The sequence below is a fragment of the Sander vitreus genome, chromosome 16 (assembly GCF_031162955.1).
Source record: "Sander vitreus isolate 19-12246 chromosome 16, sanVit1, whole genome shotgun sequence".
NCBI lineage: Eukaryota > Metazoa > Chordata > Actinopteri > Perciformes > Percidae > Sander > Sander vitreus.
In genome coordinates this window covers 8,760,472-8,780,992 of record NC_135870.1, presented here as the reverse complement: position 1 = coordinate 8,780,992, position 20,521 = coordinate 8,760,472, and positions in this window count along the sequence as shown.

Sequence of the window (20,521 nt, the reverse complement as noted above, 5' to 3'; positions counted from 1 at the left end):
ATGTCACCAAAATATCTACATCCTGGTGATACGATAAGTGTGGAAAAGCAATTGACAGATTGATATTTGTGGGAATATGCTTGTTTGCTTTCCTGCTGAGTTAGCCGATTAGCTTAGCATTAAGACTGCAAACAGGCGGAAACAGCTAGCTTGGCTCTGCCAAAAAATAACAGAATCCGCCTAGCAGCACCTGTAAAACTCATTATTTAGCATGTAACGTGTAGTTTGTTTTATCTGTACAAAAAACAAAGGGTTTATGTCTAAGAAGACTGCATGAAGTCACTACTTCCAGCCACACCACCCCTATGCACTTTACTTTTTTTGTCGAGAGTAAGATGAGAAGATTGATACCACTCTAAATATGCAGCTACAGCCTGCAGTTGGTTAGCTTCATATGGGGAAAATATGGGAACGCTGGACACTACTCGCATTCAACAGTCACCATCTTAGCATAGTGAGAAACAAGCCGTCAGATATTTTAGCGTTCGACAACACATCGCCCGGTTGCATTTCACCATTAAAAAGAGAAGAAGAAGAAGAAGAAGCGGTCAAATGTGATTTTTTTTTGTGTTGTTTTCACACAACACTACAATGTAGCAATCTATTCGCTGCGCATGTATGTACATAGTGTACTTCATGTAAGTGTACTAACGGGAGTATCCGAATTTAGACACAGCAACCAAAAAAACTAGCTTGTCTCTTTTCAAAGGAGGGAAGAAATTCAAAGGTCATGGTCAGAGCCCCCTGGAGTAAGTGGATATTTGCTGTCTTTATGTGTTGTCAAAAGAGCTTCAAAATGGGCCTTTTTACCTTTTTTATGCCACTACGTATTCTTCTAAATGAAAAGGAAGAGGAGAGCTGAAGGATTATATTGTGACCAGTCATCAGAGCACAACAATCTCCCTCAATGTTTCTGTGACAATGTGATCATAAACAAATGGCTTAATTTTCTGCCACAATATTTAAACCACAATATTGCAATTGGAGGGTAGCAAAGTATCAACCTATGCGTCATTTCACACACAATCTAAAAAAGAGATGCCTGAAAACAACATTGACATTTTGCCCCACTGAAAACCACCTGCCAGACAATCAAAGTATTTGATCATCCCTGCACCCCACTTGCATTAATGAGTTCTACAGAAAGGCAGTCACAGGGAAGGTATGCTGCTGACCATTTTCATCTTCCTCACGAAGAAAATGAAAATGCTTCCAGATGATGAAAGAGATTGCCGATAGGCTGGAAAAAATGGGTACTTTCCAAAGGTTCCTACTTCAATAAAGCGCTGTTTTTTACAAAATAGACGGGCTCAGTGGAGTTTGTCCAATATGGTGTCATTTACCTCAAGCTAATGATCCATGCATTAATTTCTTCTCCTCCAATTTTACATATCATCATATCTTCTTCATCTCTAGCCACCGCCCCTTCCTGAACACAAACTATTTTTCCCTGTAGTTTAATCCTGCTTGTTAATACAAGGGCAGCTGTTGAAATGTTTTTTTTTCTTTAGATGAGTAGTCTGAGAGATTTCAACACTTATGCAACTCTAAGTTGGGCTCAAGTAATAAAAAAGGCTCTTGATGATAAGATACATCTTAGTAATTACCCCTTGTGTTGGATTGTGTCCTATCTGATATTCAGCAGATGTGGTCATGTCACCATGAAATTTGTTGTGATCTACAGACCCGATACAATACTGAATACTTTAGTTTTTTTTTTTAAATGCAAACAAATGATATCTGGACTAAAAACTTCTAACTTCTTGACATCTACTTCTAACTCTCACAAATATTACACCATAAATTCTTCACAAAAAATATTTTTAACCACAATATAGCGGCCTAGCTCTAGGAATGGCAATATCAAGGGCTATTGTCCATCATTTTGGTCAAGAAATGAAATATCTGAACAGCTATTGGGTGGATTGCATTGACGAAAAAAAATGTACTGAAAGAAGATAAATCCTTTGAGATCCCCTGTCTTTTGCTCTTGCACCTCCATAAGGTTGACATTTGTGGTTATATGTCTCAACAACAATTGGATGAAATGCCATGAAACCTTTCATCTAGTGCCACCATTAGGTCGAAAATTCAATATGACCAAGTCTTTGGTTTATGACCAAATGCACGCAAAACTAATGACATTCTCATCATCCTCGGTTATAGTTTGTGTTTAGTGGTAATTAGCAATGTCAGCATGCTAACGTGCTAAACTACATGTGAGCATGTTGGCATGCTGACGTTAGCATTTAGCTTATAGCATGCTGTGACTCTCATGATGGTTATCATGCATTCCAATAATGATAAGTTTTCACAATGGAAAAAAAAAAAACTGTAGAAAATTTACTTTTAAGAAGATACTTTTGAAACTGCAATATTGCATGTTTTCAAGGCACCAATGTTCAGCAGGTGCAGATTTAACAGCTAACTCACCTAAATTATAGCATCTACTACAAATTTACATAATGTGAACATGTCCAAATTAAGTATATATTGTGATATAGTGATAGCAACTAATGTCAATGAATACAACACATTGTGTCCTAGAAGTGTAAAAATGCCATGTCTTTGATGATTTTCACCTAAAATGTTCAGGCCTGCATCCAGTGAATTTTTTATTTGTCACATGAAATCATACGAGGTGCAATTCCAGTGAAACGCAATCCCATAATCCATCACTGCCGTAGGCATATATTTCATAGTTATTTGTAGACAAATCATATGAAAACAAACCATTATTATGTTTGTAGCATTTATAAAGTCAGGCTTATCAATTAATCTGTTGAAAGCCCTGTTGGGGAGCAATTCTTTCCGTTACACTCTTGCTAATAAACATGCACATTCCTTGCACAATGATTTACACCAAGGGACGGTAGTGGGTGGCCAAATGCCTTTGTGTGTACTAACACACTTGGTAGTTAACTACCAACATCTCTAAACTTTACTAGTTGAATCATTATATATTGTTTCTTTAATCATAAACAAACGTAATGTAAAAACAAAAGTTCAGGGTGTTATGGGCTGTAACCATTCCTATGCTGGACGCAACGTATTGTCATCACTGTAACGTTGCCAGACAACCAATTGCAGAACACAGTAACTAATGTTTTAACTGATGGTCTAAATAGCTAATTTTACTTCCTTTTAAGTGTGATTCGGTTGAGATTTTGATAATGTGATGATCCAAAAGGCATGACTTCAAGTTAATGTTTAGATCTGTGTTCCAATGGAGCTTGCCTGATATCAGACCGAAAACCCAGGCAACTAGCAGTAGTCAGTTTCATGGGTGATGGTTCTGGGATCTTAAAAAAGAAGTGACATAGCACAGAGGTCAACAATCTTAAGTATTTGGAAAGGACTTTGCGGTCACATAATGTATGGGCTAAAAGTAGGAATATCAGCTTGTTGGGGTTTGCACCAACTCAGAGACGTGCATGACTTGCTAGACTGGGACACTTGGCATGGTTGCCTTTAACCCTGTGTCTAAATGATCATTTTACTATTAATCAAATGAATTCTAAAGCCACATCAATTTGTCTTTGTGCCCTGGAATGTACCTTATCTCCAAAACTGCCAGGAATTGGAAATTGTGGCATGATAAAATATTGGATACCATATATACCATGAAAATGGTGGGATATGAATTATTTTGCGAATGTGATTTTCGTATTATTTATTTTGACATATGTATTCAGTTATACATGTATATGCTTATTTATTTATCTCCACATCTGCTGTATGATAATTAAGGATGGTGGAAATGTGGATTATTACACGTGGAGATAAACACGTGGAAATAAATAAGTGTGGAAATAAATTAATAAATGTGGATATAGATTTTAAAAAAATATGGAAAAATAAATAACTATAAAACAAAAATAATATTCTTTATGTATTGCCCATGAATCTATTTACATTGCTATTTTTAATCAGGCTCATTTATTCAATCATTTATGTGACATTTGGGCTTCGATACTTGTGAACATTGACAGTATAACAATGACTACATTTAAAGAAGTCTCATAATGTAGGTTTGTATGCGTGTACTGTACACCCACCTAAAGGATTATTAGGAACACCATACTACAGTTTTTTACAGTTGCTAGGACGCATTTCTCAATACTTGGGTCACATTTTCAAAACTCTTGACACAGTGAGCACAACAGAAGTATATGTGGGCTAAACTGTGGATCATTTATCATTGCTTTGGCACAAAATGCATTCAATGACTACATCTTACACATGACATTCATTCTTTTCTCACTTCAACACAACAACCGCCAAAACTCTATGTACCTACAGGCCAATGTAGCACATGCTAACATACTGTTATCAAAACTGTTAAACTTAAGTTCAAAACAATAACAATAAAAAACTGAATAAGACAGCAATTTGCTACATTTTTATAGTAATATTGTAATGAAATATATTTTGAATCGAAAAATGAAATGCTATGAAAACAATTGGACAATTGGACCGCTCCATTCCTCAACCCCATAAAGGAATTTTTCTCCTCATGGAGGTGGAAGGTTTATGACCACCATCCACATAATCAAATGTCCTTCCTGGAAGCAATGAATGCTGGATGCCTGGACATATCAGCAGAAGATTGCCAGGGATGGATCAGGCATGCCAGAAGATTCTTTCCTAGGTGTATTGCCCTAGATGTTATAAGATGTGATGTGGATGAGAACCTGTGGCCAAATGCAGAAGACCGAGTAGATTAGCATTCCTGTTGTATCTGTATCAGTGGATGGTGTATACAAATAGTTGTATTTTGGAATTACTCAGTGCAAATAAAAGACATACAATATATTGAAGTGTACTGCATCATGTCTGATTCATTCCAGTAACATATATTGCAGTGAATTCTAAACAGTAGAGAGGTGTCCTTGTTTTACATAAGAAAACATTGTATAATGATACCTGTTTAAAAACAGGTATGTGTGATACCACATTTGAAAAAGAGATGTCATGATATAAAAGGTCCTACTGTATGTGAGTGGAATTCAGTAGTTAGATATTACATAACAGCTACTGCCCTAAAATTCACACTATCTTGGCAACACAGGTCAAAACATTTTTGACATAAATGCAGCATTTGTTCCAAGATTTTGAAGGACAAGAGTGAACAGAGGGTTGACTTTAAATGCTGCCTATAATCCGCTGATCACATTCACCGGTGCTAATTAAGGAGCTGTAGGGAGTGGAGTGAAGAGATAAAGCGACCTTAAACAAAATTAAAAACTACCAAAAAATGCATGGGTGAATACTGGCGAAGTGGGACACTTTCTGATAATTGGCCTTCTGCGTCCTTTTAGGTAATGATCCAAATGTCGTAGCCCCTCATATGATACTATTCTAAATAGCTTAAGAGATCTACCATATGCTGAAGATAAATGAAAGAAACAATAAACACAGGATGGATGACTCTTCCTCAAATACACATTGACGAAAAACCCCATTTTTCCAGGCGCTATTGTCACTTCAAAACTGTTATTCAAGTGTAGGCCTAAGGAATTAAATTCCCAAATTATATTATAAACAGCGCTTTTTTTTTGAGTGGTAGAGCACTCATTGCGGTTCACTGCAAGGTTCTTCAATATGGTGTGCCACATCTGTTTTAATCTCCTACTTGCTTACGATGAGCTCAGTGTTGATTTTTAGCAATGGAAGTATTTACATGTAAAGATGAAAACGATGAAGCTTAACTGTTTCACTTTACCAGAATTCACCCTATACATGAATGTAACACATTTTAGTGTATTTGTTCATTGAAATGGGTTTATGCACATTGCTTCAAGTGTTCCTTTAAGCTTGTGTGTAACTTTTGGGTTTGAATTTTTGAAAAAAAGGTCAGAAGTTCATGATCTCTCTGCAAACTGGGATGTCAAATATTTGCTAAATATCTCTAAGCCAAAATTCTACCCACATAGGGATTAAAAAAACAAAAAACGTTCACAAACTAACCTGCCCACTTGTGTGAACATGACAGAAATCTAATACTTTTGACCTTTTCTTAATGTTTTTTTTCCCCCAACCGACACAGACCATCCTCACTGGGACCATTGTGGCGTGTCATAGCAGGAGAAGCACAGGTGTAACCAGTACCATTAATGATGTACCTGTTACATTTACTGCAGTTGTCCCAGTTGGCAGAATACACAATACTGGTAATTAGTCTGTGTTTGACAATTACAAATGTCTATGTAGTACTTTTATGTTGTAATACATACATAGTACATGCTGCAAAGTTGCACAAGAGAAACAAATAGTATGATTAATCAAATCTTACCAAGGGATGAAGTAGCATTATTTTATACTGTATTAATTCCCTTTCTTACAGGCTGCCAAGTCAACGTCAGCATGTGGCAAGTGTGGCAACTGTAAACAAACATGTCTCACAGTCTCAGTCTGTTGGGTTTAACTCTAACAGACTGTGAGAACGAGCAGGTGGTTTCTGCAGACATTCGCTCCAATGTGAGATGAATGGAGGTCAGCCAAGTGTCTATAAAGTCAGACATGATTGGCCACGTAAGCTGTACGTACAGCTTTGGCACAGTAGGGAGATTTGCATGTGTATATCTTTAGAAATTAAAGAAGTAAGCTCTATCGTAATGTTGCAATCATAACCAAGAGAGGGAGAGCCATGTTTTGAAAGAGCATCAAAGCTTGAACCATGAAGGCACACTGCTCAAGCGCCTACCTCCGGACACAGATGGATGCCAGTCATACAGCCCTTTTTCACTGAGGCAAATCCAAAATATTTAACGCCCTCAAAGCTCTGTGATGAAGATGGATGCTCTGCCCGGCCTTTCCCTCCGTCTTGTGTTAGATGTCAACCTGGTCGAACTGTTCTGACGCTCAGGAAGCCGCCTGTGCAAGCTGCCAGGAAGTGCTTTGTTTTTCTCTGCAAATATTTCATCACTGCCTGCAGGCCCCAACGGCCCCCCTGCCATTCTGAAAAGGACACGTTAAAATAAACACGCACACATCTGACTTATATGATATAGCAGTATATCTTTCACAGCCTATGGGTGTTTTGTAACAACTCCTTTTTATTCACCTTTATTTTGCCTCGCCAGTTTTGTTCTGAGACTACCATATTTGCTGTTTTACTGCATTTATACATACATTACTCTGACATACTTTTATGTATGAATAGCTGTTCTTCAAATCCAGGTCAGTCAGTTCCAGCTAACTGCTGTTGAACTCTTAAAGACTGTGAAAAAGAATCCTTTCAACATGACTGTCCTGTATTAAGCAACAGCGTATCCACATAGTCGACACAAGAAAGTAAAATAGGTATTTTTCATTAAGCCTTTGATACTAGAGTTTCTCCTCACAACTACATATTAAACCATGAGCAATTTAAGATAGTAATCAGTAGTATGACTGCAACATGGTTGTGGGTGGGGATGCCAAGGAAATATTAGTCTGGCATTGCCAGATCTTCCTTCACAACGCTATGCAGGAGGCTAGTCCACACAACATTCCTGGATAGGAGAAAATTGCAAATCAAAAAATGTTTCAGTTATGAACAATGAGCATAGTGTTAGCAAAAAGTATTTCAACAATAGAGAAGAAAACCCTATCCAAAGTTATACATGTACTTTGTATGATCGTAGTGTATTTCAATGTGAAACTAAGATGTTTTTTGTACACAGTCAACGTCAGATGTACGTAGAGTTGTGAAAAGAGGTACTTTTTGATGATCTGTTGGTTTATTTGTACTTAAGGTAGTGAAATATTACCACATACTTGTGAGAATAGTACCATATCCTCAGAATAAAACTGTAAAATGGCTGTCAAGTGTGTGATGAGAATATATATGATTTGATTGTCAGTTCCAGCTTGGAGGATGTTTCCCGAATCGACCAGAGTTTAGAATGCCAACACAAAGAAAGCGAAAGGTAAAGGGACATCCGCCGGAACCTCCGGCGGCACCGGAACTAACATAGACTAAGGAAATGTAACACACTAAAAACTGACACTTTACTAAAGGAGCCAACATGATTGGTCATTCTTTAGATCAGCTGAAGATCAGCTGATGTGGTAGCAATGACCTCTGCCTGACCTAATTTGTGGCTTGCAACTTTTTCTCCACCCCATTTCAAACACAACATAGATTTTAAAAACAGCTGATGGCTCAATGTCACTATATCAATATGAAGCATCATAGCAGGAATAAGACCACTGGCATAGAATACTGACTAGTTCTTTGAGTGAAAATACAGCTCTGCCGCAGTAATGTTTGTCTTTAGCACACAGTAAATTATTTCGCTGTCTTTTCCTGCAAAGCTCAGGAAAATTCAGACAACGGGTTAGGCAGAGAGTGATTTGTCTTTTGCCTTCCTGCATTTTTACTGCAACTTCTCGATCCATCTCCTCCTCCCTGGCACTTTTCCCTCATGCTTTCCACTGATAATGGAGCACAGATTTGACAGACTGTGCAATAAAACCGAATAACGCAACATGGAACATCCCTGCACGACCTTTTCATTTTTCGTCTGCAAAAAGACCGCTGATAATAGGCAATATTTCCATGCAAGAAACTTTAAAGCTAGTGAATCATTAAATTAGTTAGTCAAATGTTTTAAACAGGGCTTGGGATGTTTGTTTAATTTTTTTTATTTGCCAATTAATGAATGTGTGAAAAGACAAGCGCTTGAGGGAACACAGCGAAAGAATCTGAAATTAAAGTGATTATTTTATAGCTGAGCGCCAGTTTATTTAGACAAAGGTCCCTTTGTGTCTCTGTAGGTAGCAGCAACTATTATATTTTGTTTTGAAACCTGTAGGATGCCTGAGGGATAAAATGGTGGAAAGCACCAATAAGAAAACATTTCCATAGTAGTTAGTGAGCCCTTCACTGAGTCAGTGAGAGACAGAGAGAGAGAGAGCGAGAGGGAGAGAGAGAGAGAGAGAGAGAGAGAGAGAGAGAGAGAGAGAGAGAGAAAACCCCTTGAGAACATGAAACAAACAAAGTGTGCCGACATGCACACACTTACCCACATGCATACAAACAAGCAGTCTAACTGGCATGTGGAGCAGAGTTTTGTAGCTCAACCGTCATTCTCATACCACATTTATTGTCAAGGAATGTAGAAGAGGACAGGTGTGGCACTGTGGTATCATAACAGATACCAGCATACTGATGATTAATGACTGTCCTATTACATTTTTCTAAATTTGCTATGTGAATAGAAGGGAGCTTCCAGAAATGTCTTCATACCTCAATAAAATCAAATTGATAATGGTGTATTGGATCATCCAGGTAGGATGAATGGTCAGGTTCAGCTCTTTTGTATGGGTGCATGGGGCACAAACGCAACAAAGTGTAGCCGTGACTTTATCTACACAATGACAAAGTGTAGCCCATGACAAGTGGCAGTGTTGGGCAGTAACGCATTACAGTGGGCTACAAGTAGTTTAAGCGATTACAACTTGAAATTCAGTAATTAAATGAGTTAGGGAGCCCAATAATGCTCCATTACTTCGACAATTTGGGGGTTAAATTGTTGCTAACTGATGCGTTAGCTTAGCGCAGGTGCTCAATGTGTTGGGAGGTGGCGAGCCTTTACAAAGAAATGAGAAATGTGCCTCCTGATAAATCAAAAGTTCTCTTATTTTACATGTTGTGTCTGCTAGCTAGCCTCCAGTAACTTTGTTAGCTTTTTCAGTTCAGAACTGCGTTCCCTAGGGCTAAGCTTACATTACCTGTTGATAGTTGGTAAATACTTCCTAACCTGGCTGCTTGTTACACCACAATATCTTATTTTCTATTTAAATACAGAACTACACAAGAACATAAGTAATGTAAGTAATAGTTGAGTTACTAGTTATGTATACTTACTAATTCATTAAGCTACTTTTACTTTTTCCATTTTCCAATCACAGTCACATCATCCTCAATCAAAAAGAAGTTTTAAAAATGTCACATTAACATCACTTTAAAGTTAACTTTTAAAATTGAGTCACAATAATGGATCCTTGGTTTGGTGCATTTGCAGGGAAAAACTTTTTCTGCGCCAAAGACACACAGCGTGCCATGCAAAACCCACGTTTCAGCAGTGCAAACAGCCTGGTCAGCAAGGTCAACTGCTCACATAGTTGGTGTCTGAAGGGCCCTGTTAGATTCTAGGTCAATGTACTCTTAGCTGTGTTTGTGCATATGAAAGGTGTATGAAAGGCAGTGGTGGAATGTAACATTTACTCAAGTACTGTGCTTAGGTACAAATTTGAGAAAAACTTGTACTTCACTTGAGTCTTTTCTTTTCATGCCACTTTCTACTTCTACTCTGCTACATTTCAGGGGGAAATTTCTACTTTTTACTCCACTTTATTAATCTGACAGCTTTATTTACTAGTTACTTTACAAATTAAGATTTTTGCACACAAAACACATGTAGTTTATAAAATGGGATGTTTTATTATAAATTAAACTACCCAAAGATATGTAAGCCTACAAGTCCAGCTGATATGATTAACCGATTAAACACTTGCGTTGATTGACAGAACTGTTTTGATTGTTTCCATTTTCTAAACTGTGAGGATTTTTCTGCATTGAGTACTTTTACTTTTATTACTTTAAGTACATTTTCCTGATGATACTTACATACTTTTACTGAAGTAACATTTTCAATGCAGGACTTTTACTTGTAACAGAGTATTTTTTGTATTAGTACTTTTACTTAAGTAAAGGATCTGAATACTTATTCCACCACTGTTGAAAGGTACAAACAGCCAGGTCAGAAGGGGCCTGTTGGATTCTAGGTCAACCTACTCTTAGCTGTGTTTTTGCATAGAATGAAAGGTGCATGAAAGGTTTCGCTGTGCATCTTAATTTGGTAATTATACAATGCATCTCCCCATCTCTGTCTCTCGCCCAGTCTCACACAGACACAAATACTGATAACTGTGGGACATGAAGTACTTGACATGAAGTACTTGATGTTTGTTCTTCAAGCTGCCGGAGGGAAATAGTTTGCAACTGTTGAGACTTGTTCCTCTAAAGCTTATGTTAAAACCGCACCTGAGTGTCGAGCTGATCAGCATAATTATAGCCATAAGTGTCTGAGGTTCTTTATGAATGTAGTGATTGAGAGGAAGAAACTTTGGGGCAGATTAAAAAACAATGTCTAAAGGCATGTACAAGTTGAAAAGTACATAAACAGAAAAAGATGCTAGCTTTTCACATATTTCCATTTCATCCAGGAAGTCAGGAAGGAGTCCATCACTCCAGAAAAACAAGTGACGGGTCAGATGTGTGACAGTTCGGCTTGCCTACTGCACGACTGCCAGGTTTTATCTATTCTCTCACACACACACACACACACACACACACACACACACACACACACACACACACACAGTCCATACTGCGGGAGGCAACGCTAAAACTCCATTTTAAGCATGTGTTGTCAAGATAGTACAGAACAGGCTGTATGTATCAACAAAGTCAGTACTGTTAGGCCGTGAGTCATGACTTAGAAATGTTACATCTGTTCAGTGGTGAGAGTAACTAATTATTTGCATTCTTATTTTTGTAATTGAGTAGCTTTATAGTATAAGTGTTGAGAGAATGATGGTACTTTTAGTTTTTCCACTAAAACTATAGATTTTGTCAGCTGCCTGTAAGCATCAGAGACTAAGACCTACAGAAAAACACGTGAAGTCAAGTCAGTTAAGACAAGTCATCTGGCTTTACTTTGTGCTTTTTATTTCGCAATATTTCATTCTTACCAACACAAAAGAAAAACATAACTCTCAAATAAACGAGCTGGTAACTTTAAACTTTTATAAATTTGTGTTCACTATTTTTTAATTAATGTTTTTTTTTTTTTTACATGGGTAAAACTCCTTGGGTAAATTATTAGCTAAATAAAAGGATTTGGGAGGACATTCTTCTGTTTCAAAATGGTTAAACATTAATATCATAGTTTTTTTTTAAGTGTTTCTTGTAGCGAGACACACAACCTGTATTAGTTGCATCATAAAAACCTAGATGCTGAATTTGATGTGTTATCGGATTACTGTGTGTCATTTACCTTGCATTAAAAAAAAAAAAAAACATATCTGTTTACGTGAAGGAAGGTCAGCAATCATGGTAAGCTGGCATCATCTTACAACATCTTTGACCCTGTTAAAAAAAAGTGTCCAGGCCGTGTCTAGATGAAGACATTAGCGTGTCATCCATAGGCACAGAATTTGTTTTCCTGGATGATGACCGAGACTATGAATGTATATAAAGCCTACAAATTGTGCAAAGACTGTTACATAAATAGAAAATATGAGGCAGATCAGTTTGGCAGCCAAAACAACAAATAACCAAACTACCACCCACCAAGTAAAACCAATAGCAAAGAAAATATGAATTATTTTGTGCATATAAAATGTGCATTATGTCAGATTGCCGATTAATAAGGTGATGCTAATGTACGCTCTTTCTATTAATGTATGAACTTGGCTGATTTAGGTGAAAAAAACTACATTAGGCAGCTTGTCTTGTGTTCCGAAAAAGCTGTCTCATCATTGTTCCTCCCTTTAATGACAACATTGACATGTGGTTAAGGCTAAATATATCCCCATATACAGATAACGCAATTATCTATGTCACTTAACATAGCAGGGAAACATTTGTGTTCACACTACTTATCTGTTCCTGTGACAACATTCACAGATGCACAGATGTGCATGCAACCACATCTGAATGTTGACGTGTTACGATCAGATTAAATTAAGAAGCATTTTAGTGCTATATGAACAGGCCGTGAACAAACAACTGTGGTATTCATAAGCATTTTAAAAGTAAATAGGATGACCTACAGTTAAGGATGTTCCTCTTTGTCAGCAACTGAAATTTGTCTTAACTTGTATTTAGCTTTATTATGACTTTGACTGACATAATGAAACATAGAAAAAATCTAAATCTAATAGTAGTAAATCTATTTGCTATAAATGAATTACTTGACATAGGTGTCTCTGACTGATTTGGTGTTTCTATATTAGTTATTTCTGTAGTCAAGCAGCTCAGTGCATTCTCCCAAGAAATTATAATTATATAAGGTGACTGGCTAGTACACATAGTATAAGTAATTGTTTAAAATACATTGTTTTAGGGATTGTTAAAAAGCTTTGTCTTCGAACATTACAGTCTTTCAGAGTCTTTCTCAGAGTCGTCCATGATCAGCACTCTGTTTAGCGAGCAGGCTGCAGCCAGCTGAAAAGCTCCCACTTTATGCCTTCAGTTATCTTTTAGTGTTTGTTTGTTCTACTTTAATCTCTTTAACAGCAACTGATCCAGTGGTGATATCATTTTGGAATGTTCATTGAGGTTAAATCCAGAGGGCATCGTCGTGCAATAGTTCCACCTTTAATACGTGCCTTTCTACAGATCTGGGGGAGTAACCTGACTCCCCCGGGGGTTTACTCCTTACTAACAACATGGGAAGTTTGTGTGGGAAGTTTGATCAGCTGGATTTTCTCTAGAACAAATACACAAACGTAAACACAGATATATGATGGCCTTCTGTCTTTATTGTCAGACTCAGAATTGTTCAGTGACGTTTTTTAGAATAATTAATATTACTGAATTTGATTGAAGGAATGCAAGAATTGACAGCGAAGTACGGACATATCAGGACTTGCCTTTCTGTGCTCTGTTCCCTTTAGAACAAAGAGGATATTTAAGCTTTAATAAGGCTGTTGGCACTCAAACCTGTGTGAGAGCAAAACATGCATAAGTCAGAAACCGCAACAGTGAAATAAACAACAAAATACAGTTCTGCACTTGTAGGAGAGAAACAGAGAATATGATGGCGCATTCACACTACTATTAAACTGATTATTGATTTTCTCTTTAACCCATAAACATGTTAATAAATGTTACCCAGGAAGTGCTCTCACAGGGTTGATGTGCAAATGCACTTGAACAGGCAATACATGTCTTTATGGTGTTTTCATTAGTTCCCTTGGGAAGAATAAACTACACTCACATGACCTGACTCAGACATGACCTTACTCCACAAAGTGGACCTGAGTTGAGATGGGGAGTGGGATCGAGGTGGAGGGGGGGAAGATGAGGAGTGGTAGACTTGGTGCTTATAAACCTCCCTGGGGAACTCAAAAATGTCTCTGTTTTTCCCAGGCTGCGACAGTTTTTAGTTTATTGTGTAATCTGCATTTCTTCTCTACATACAAGGCAGTATAACTTCAGTAATTACAACATGCCCTCAAGTCTAAGATGTAAGAGTATTTAAAACAAATGTTCTTCAGACCCCCACGTCATTTTATAGACAGCTGTCAGTCTGTCATCAAATTTGACGTGGCTCCACGTTTCCAAAATTTTCCTGAATAATGAAGTCAAATTAGATTCGGGAGCAGGGCCACACCGCAACCACATCTCTAATCACCTGTCAAGCCTACTTATACCTGGATCCGGCATTGTTTGTCTCAGATTTCTCAACCCACCCTCCCTTTCCCTTCATACATTTTCCTTCCTACCTAATCCTCTCATCCTTCACTCCTCATCCCTTCCTATTCAATCTGATTCATAACCTTCTTATGTTTCATTCTAGGTAGCGTCTGGGGTCCTGCAGAAATGCACCAGCAGTGTCATACTTGGAAACACTCTACTTGTGTGATGTCTACTGGAAAGGACCAGAAAGGGGAGACATGTAGCCTTGACCAACTCTCTACCTGGTTTAATGTGGCCATTTTGTCTGTTGAAGGCAGCGACTTTGATATAAATCCCACTTAGTTGGTCTTACTCATTCTGCTGATGTTCGGGTTGTTGGTTTCTGTGGTTATATTTCCTGTTTTATTTTTTTTAACTCTTGCTCTGTTTGATTGATTCCTGTTTCCTGTTATTCATTATTATTTGTTCAGTTTTTCCTGTACTCATCTTGTATATTTCGCTTGATTTACTTCCTATATTATTTTGTAGTGTTTGTAGCTTTGTATCCTGTTTGAGTCTGATTTGTCCCTAATATGTTTCACCTGTTCGCTCCCTCCCTGCTCATTTCACTCTGTATTTAATGTCCTCTGTTCTGTTCAGTCCAGGGGCAATTCTAGGATCTGACCTTTGGGGGGGGGGGGGGCTCAGCCCCTAATGAAAAGTTGATAGCAGTTAAGCTAGGGGTGGGTCCCCCGTAAGATTTTTTATTTATTTTTTTAAACCCTTAAATCATGACTTCTTGTAAGTTTCGGGGAAATAAATAGACAGATTGAGACATGCAATTATGACAAACTATCAACAGATTCAAGGCATCTGCTGTGAAAAAAGATGGCAACTACAAAGCATGATTTTTGCAGCACATACCAAGAGGTGTCAGACTAGGGGGGGAAAGGGGACTGAGTACCCAGGGCCCAAAAAGATGCTAGAATTAATAGCTGTGGATGCAGGGAGGGGCCCATAGAAAATGCCTTTCTACAGGGCCCAGAATTTTGAGCTACGCCCCTGCACATACCTTGAACTGGTAAAATAAGCCTTAACATATTTTTAGACAGGATTATTCATGTTTTTTTCTGCTGTTAATTTTCAATTTTTTCATTTACATCATTGATAGAAACTGATTTTAACTGGCTATACAGCTAAAGGATGAATACTCTAATCTAATAATGCCTCTGAACCAGATGGGGAAAATCCTCCCTCCGTCATATCACTGACAATCACATACAAAACATTTTGTAATCAACTAGGAAATAATCAAATAAAAGAGAAAACAAAAAACACAGTAGTCCTACTATATATATATATATATATATATATATATATATATATATATATATATATATATATATCTTTCTTATAGGCTACCTAGCCATTTTCTCACCTTGTTCATCTTGCTCTCTCTGTCCTTCTCCCTCTCTATTCTCCTCACTCCTTTGTGCTGTCAACCAGAAGGCAAATGTAATCGACTAATCAACAGAGAATGCATCGTGTAGGCTATCAAAGGTTATACATTCACCTATTTATAACATATGTGAATATGGGGTTGCTGTTCAGTGCAGTGGGATAATGTTAAAGGCTTATCTTATACTTTATCACCTGAACCTGGCTGTTTTCTTTAAAAAAAAGAAACGTATATCCAGTTATGGGGAAACAGACTGTGAGTCAGGGTTTGTTCTTCCAGTGTTTCAGTTCTGATATGAATGAGTCTGATGATCCGTCAGGTCGAATTATTTATTTTTCATTGGCACTGACAGTTAAAAATAAGAAAGTGTCTGGTAGGGAGGTAGCGGTGCTCAAGCCGTTACGGCAGGCTATTAATAGCACACTTTAAAAACTCGTTGTAGGCTACTCCTAAGCTACATTTGCCTACAGTTAGCAATGTTGTCTAACGTTGCACAACAAAATTGCACTCCATGGTGAATAAGCTAGGCTAATTCAGATATGATTGCCATCATTGTGATCAGGGAATCACAGATTGGTTCCACAAATACTACCCCTGTAGCCTACTTAACGTGTTCATTCGATTAGATTTAATTTTCACTCCATTAGCCATACCTTTTTCAGTGGTTGAAAGTAGCCATACTCTGACGACCAAATTCCCCAAAGTTATCTGCGCAGACTGAAGAGTAGGCTGAGGCGCCCTCGTTCAAGGAATCGCAGATAGGCTGTTGACTTTAGGCTACAACTGAGCTGAGCCTGTCGTCATTTATCCTATTCCATCGCTAAAATCAGGTTTGAGCACTCAACGATTTCACAAAATCACAATGATAAGGACTTTATTTTTCAGGGGTGCTGAGATGATTTTTAGGGGTGTTTCAGCACCCCTAAAAATAGCCTAGCGGTGCCTATGGTTCAGTCCGTGTCACGTCATCGTCATCGTCGTTGTCCAGTGTACCTGCTTGTTCCTGTTCCTGTTTTCTACGTACCCCTTGTGTTGTGATTTTGATGCCATTGTGGAGTCTAGTAATTATTTTGGAATTGCTATCTTGTTTGGATTCTTTAAGACTCACGTAAGCCTGGATTGTTATGTTATAATAAATTCTACACCTGCATCAGCCCTGTTGTGTCGTGCATTTTGGGTCTTCGCTGCTGACCAGCGACCCAGAGCCCGTGCTGCTCAGCAACCCAGAGACCACGCTGCCCAGCGACCCTGAGGCTTTGCAGCCCAGCCTAGTGATGGGTACCCAGCTGGACCTTCAACCGTTCCTGAGTCAGGGGTCCTGGTCAACGTCATGTCTTTGCCTGGGTTCCAGTCGTCGGTCCAGCCAACTACTGCTCCCTGTCTTCCCTCAGCTGCTGCGTTCCCCAGATTCAGTTCTGCAACTGCCTGCCTGCAGTCCCTGGTTTCCCCATCTCTATTGCCTCAGTGATCCCTGGTGTCCCCTGTCGCCGGCTTCCAGCTCAGCTGTCCTGTTGCCGGCCTCCAGCCTTGCTGACCTGTCGCCTGGCTCCAGCCCTGCTGACCTGTCGCCTGGCTCAGGTCTCCAGGTAGACTGCCGTCCTTCTAAGGGCCTTTGTTGCCGGCTGCCTGCTCAGCCTCCAGAAGGTCTTTGCCGCCAGCATCAGCATCCTGCCCGGCCTCCAGAAGGTGTTCGCCTTTGCCGTCGGCATCCTGCCCGGTCTCCAAAGAGTCTTTGCTGTTGGCGTCCTGCCCGGCCTCCAAAGAGTCTTCGGTGTCGGCGTCCTGCCCAGCCTCCAGAGGGTCTTCGGTGTCGGCGTCCTGCCCAGCCTCCAGAGGGTCTTCACCGTCGGCGTCCTGCCCAGCCTCCAGAGGGTCTTCACCGTCGGCGTCCTGTTCAGCCTCCAGAGGGTGTCCGCATCGACGCCTTGCCCGGCCTCCAGAGGGTTTCCGCTGGCCTCCTGTGCCCCCCGCTGGCCTCCAGTTCCTGTGCCCCCGCTGGCCTCCAGTTCATGTGCCCCCGCTGTCCTCAGTTCCTGTGCCCCCGCTGGCCTCCAGTTCCTGTGCTCCTGTTACTGGGTCAGTATTATCTTTATATATGCACAGTAATATTACTTAACTGTTGCCAATACTGAAACTAAGTAACATGACAGCTTATTTTGATTTTCAGTCGCTCAAGGTAGTTACGACAGGCCCCAGTGCACACTATTATGGTGGGCGCTAGTGCACAGACACACACGCACACACACACACACACACACACACACACACACACACACACACACACACACACACACACACACACACACACACACACACACACACACACACACACAGCCTGCACTGTCTAGATTTACGCCCCTGTCAATTACCCAGAATCTAGATGCTTCAAAAAAGTAGTGATGTTTGGTGGGAACATGTGGTCCAAAGATGGATGAAGATGTTTTAATTTTGAATGACGCTTTGTGAACAACTGTGGCAAATGCATCTTGTCCATCTGTGCTTCTACGGTACATCTAGCATTAGCATTGTGTAATCTTGAAAGCAGTACAAAACAAACTAGTGTTTACATCTGCAAATTTATTTTTTTGATGTTCATGCTTGTTGAAGGATTTATATCAAAGTCAAGTATGGAGACACAACACACAAAGTAGGGGTTTGTATCACTTTAAAGAGGTCTATGAAGACCATACGGAAATCACATAAATAGCGCAGGCATGATTTGAGTACATGACAACTATAATTTGACTTAGAAATTGCTCAGTGCCATCTGATTTGAACCAAATATTTCATGAAGTGCACACCACCATCTGTTTCTGCACACAATGATGTGGTGAAATTATAGAAATCTGATCTTGTCCACATTGGAAGAAAAAGATCAAAAGCAAAAAAAGAAGAACTGCACAAAGTTAAAGTGGACCCATTATATTAGATTTTTATGTTTACATGCTTTAATGTTTAAAAAACACTTTATTTTTCTCATGCTGCCCATGGCTGCTGCATCCAGTGTCACCAACTTAGCGACTTTGTCGCTAGATTTAGCGACTGAGTGCCAAGATTACAGGTATCTGGCATTAGCATGCAGCTACTGTTGTTAGCAGTGGACACTAATAGAACATAGCAGCACTTTCTATCGTCAAAAAGACTAAGATAAAGACTATAAAAAGACGGAAATGTTTTAGGAGTATTGTGACCCAGAATTTGGGAGAATTAACCACATTGGCTGGCTTACATCTTTTACTGCCGTTAGCATGCAGCTACATGGAACAATGTTAACACCACAGTAGCTTAAAAAAACAATCCAGTCCTGACTCCTGCCTGGCTGGAGCAGATGACCAATCATAGAAGACCTGCTTAGAGTTGTGCAAAACTTAGCCGAGAGTAGAAAAAACTGTTGACACCAGAGTGTTCAGAACAGTTGGAAATCTGATGGTTTTAATTCACAGGGATTTCTCTGAAATACGTTTACCTCATTATTTGAAGTTTTGGCCACGTTTGACATGAAAATCTAACATTATGACATATGACAGGAGATACAGAAAAGCATAATAGTTCCACTTTAAGGGTTTTTAAGGTTTTAACATGGTGTCCAAAATATTATGGCATGAAGGTCTTCACCTCTGCCTCATACCACAAGATTACCCTAGTAAGCAGATGATATGATTTGATTTTGGAGCAATGTGCTAAAATGTACACATTGATGAGGAGAATGTTACTGCGCTTTCAGTGAAAGACGTGCATTCCCTTCCTCTTTGTTCGAAAGAAAGCGTCAACCTGAGGTCAGAAGAAGTGTCGCCTCTGAAGGTTTCAGTCAGTTCAGAGGAGGAAATGACATATTTTCAGCACGCACAACTGATCACTCCACCACACCACTAACATCCTGCTCTGAAACATTTTGTTTACAGATAACAAATAACAGGTTTGTTAGTCCGTTTTGATTCAGTGAACATACTATCAACTTCCTGACTATAGTGTCCTAACAAACTTTAAGATATTTATCTGCTGCAGCTGTTTTTGCGGTTCTAAAACAATCTGATTGACTCCAAGTATAAACAGAATGCCGACAAATAAAAAAATGTCTTGGTGCTAGTGAAATACAGCATAAAAAAAAAACTATATTTGACTGAAGATTATAAAATGTTCCTGTCTTAAAGTCGTGTTTGTACGTTACTTAAAATTCATTTTAAAAATCAATTACTTTAACATATATTTTAAATCTACTTCTAATTCATTGAGGTTTTTGTTTAGCAACTTTGCAAAGTATCATGCTGACTCAGTGGGTGTTTATAAGATGGGAACTTGTGGTTAAGAAGTACTTACCACGAGTTAAAAAGTACATTTAGATGACGCAGGTGTACGTTCACATGTCAACAAACTTTGTATGCTGAGGGTGAAAAAACAAATGATCTAATAATGTACGTATAGGTCGCTTATTTTGTAAAAACATTTTATTTTCTGCACTAAGTTTCATGTAGAGCTGACTTTTTAGTATCTTGAAACAAAAAAAGGATGTTGTTGCACTATATATTAAGATGAATGAAGAAAACTTATCATGTCATAATTTAACAGGCTGAATTTAGACAAAAAAATAAGCAGCTAGGAGTCCATTGTAGGCTATATTATAGACCAAACAGACTGCTAATTAGGAGATTTCTGCAGGGAACAAA